General features: G+C 52.3%; 1 pseudogene across 1 annotated transcript; it reads right to left on the bottom strand.

Moving 5' to 3' along the window:
* Window positions 1-213: 213 nt before the first annotated feature.
* Window positions 214-1154, bottom strand: LOC307106515 (uncharacterized protein CXorf38-like; annotated as a pseudogene). Its single transcript has one exon. The product of its transcript is annotated as an uncharacterized protein CXorf38-like (transcript).
* Window positions 1155-2483: the final 1329 nt, after the last annotated feature.

The raw sequence follows: 2483 nt of genomic DNA, 5'->3' as shown, positions 1-2483 counted from the left end.
TTCACTTGGGCCACTCCTCCAGGCGTCTAGGCCCTGGGCAGCGGGGACCATGGCAATTCTGTCCCTGAAGGTTCAGAGGCAACATGGCCAGCTAAGCACCACAGCTGGAATGGGACAGCAGCGCCATAGTTCAGGAAACACACAGGACACAGTCAGAGGTGGAAGACATCTTGGGTAAGAGGAATAGAGGAGGTATGAATGAATCTGTGAATCTCAGGACTCCCCTGCGGCTGCCTGGACCCCAGGCTCCTTTGAATCCAGTTTTTGATGCTGTAGACTCAGGCTGCCCAGCTTCTGCAGATCCTCTGAAAGACCGTTCCTAAGATCCTCATTGTTTCTTAGAAATTCTCTCACCGCTTCCAGCCGAGTTAGGATCTCTTCTGGCAACACCTCTTGTTCTTTCGCTTGAAGATAAATCTCTTGAAGTTTTTCCTTTAGAAATTCCATTTCGATTTCATGGACGTGGCTCTCACTCAGGTAAATGCCTGTTTCATAGTCACACCCATCTCGATGATCTTCCTCGGGGATGAGGACGGCCCAGTCCGATGTCAACAGCTCTTCTATTCTGGAGTACGCCTCCACAATCTCTGGGATATTACGGAATTCATTCAGAAAATGTTGGATCTTTATCTGGAAATCTTGAAGCCACATAGAAGATACCTTCCTCTCTGAAGAGTGCATGATACCGTTACGACCCTTAATCACCTCTGGGACTTTCTTTCGATCAACCAGGAAGTGATCGCAGGCGTTGATGAGGTTTAAAAGAGCCACTGCATCACATTCTTCGGGTCCTGCTTTGTCCGCCAGTCCGCGGGGCATGAAGGCCTTGGCCACCTCCCAGGCATCCGCGGGCCAGCGGCCCGGCCGTCAGTTGCCCCAGTGGACGTCTCCGTTTCTGTTGGTGTGATGTTTCAGGATGCCCCGTTTCCACTCAGCGCACACCTGGCACTGAGGCTGGAACTGGCGGCTACGCGGGCTGCACCTGGAGCCGCCGCGGCAGGTGGCGCCCGGGCCCAGGCCGGGGGCACAGGCGAGCAGGCCGCGGTGGAAGGCCAGCATCTCCCGGCCCACGAAGCCCTGCAGGCAGCTGCCGCCTTCATGCAGTTCTTGTACTTGGCGCAGTTGAGGTGAACCGCCAACTCCGACAGCACCATCTCCCACTCCTGCCGCGGAGGCAACGGGGGCGGGGCGGGCGGTTCCAGCTCCACCACTTTTGATGATCCGCGGCCTCTGAGGGGGGCTACCCTGCTGTTGAGAGGCGCAGGGGGCGGGGCTCCCGCCCCCTGTGCCTCTCAACGGCCAGATCCGCAGCCGCTGAGGGGGCCTGCCACGGACACCCAGCTGCGCCTCTCAACAGCAGGATAGCCAGGGTAGCCAGGTGTCCGCGGCAGCCCCCTCAGCGGACGCGGATCTGGCCGTTGAGAGGCGCAGGGGGCCTCAACAGCAGGGTAGCCCCCCTCAGTGGCAGCAGATCCCGTGCCTCTCAATGGCCGGGATAGGCCACCCAGAGTCCCGCCCCCAGCCTCCCGCCGCCCAATCATGGGCGTAGCGGAGTGATGGTAATTTACATGTTACGCTATTATTAGATAGGATATATACTGGCCATATAACTGAAAAACCCAAGAATACATCTAGCTTCAACTACGGCTAGAGAAAGAGGCATTTAGATTCATCTACGGCTAGAGAAAGAGGATTGCTGGAGAATTGTGTCTTCGCTGACTCTCATACCCCATACCCCATCCATCAGAAAACCTTCAGCTTGAAAACATATCCAGAGAATCTGAGATCTCTGCTACCATTTGAATCAAACCTACCGCCATCTCTTGCCTGGAGATTTTCCAGGGATATAGCTAAGGTTTTTGGGGAAGTTGAGGGGGAGGGGCAGGTGCAAGGGAAGGAAAGGAAAGGGAAGGCGAGGGAAGGGAAAAACGAAGAGAAAAGAAAAGAAATATTGCATCAAAGACTACAGTGAGACCACCAGGGCACATACATTAATTCTCCTAATATTAAAACGCAGTGCCGCATGGAGCCAGGGACACACGTGTGGGGCGTGGGGGGGAGGGAGGGCATTACACTCCAGGCTGTTCAACATTGTGGAATATTTGCTACCATATTTCATTGATTCTAAGGTGGCCATTTTTCACATTTAACAACTCAGATACCAGGCTGGTTCTTACAATGAGTGACAGACATCCTGTAATTGCGGGTGGCCAGGGGCAGCTGTGATATGGTTTTCAAAGTCTGCATAGACTCAGCCGTCATTCTTCCTATTTTCATCTCTTCAATTGAGTTATGTGCATTGTTAATACTATATTTGTAGAGTTCAATGGTTGTTTAAAATAGCTTCAAAAAGATTAAACTATGATCCACCATTAAAATTAATGTTATTTTATACGCAGAGAAGAAATCTGGGTGACAGAGCATGCATTTAATATTAATGAAGCACATACTCATGGTTGGGAGAATGATTGCAATTTCTTTTT

Source organism: Cnephaeus nilssonii (genome assembly GCF_951640355.1).
Source record: "Cnephaeus nilssonii genome assembly, chromosome: 10".
Taxonomy (NCBI): domain Eukaryota; kingdom Metazoa; phylum Chordata; class Mammalia; order Chiroptera; family Vespertilionidae; genus Cnephaeus; species Cnephaeus nilssonii.
The sequence above is the reverse complement of the archived record's forward strand: the minus strand, read 5'-3'. Positions and strand labels throughout refer to the sequence as shown.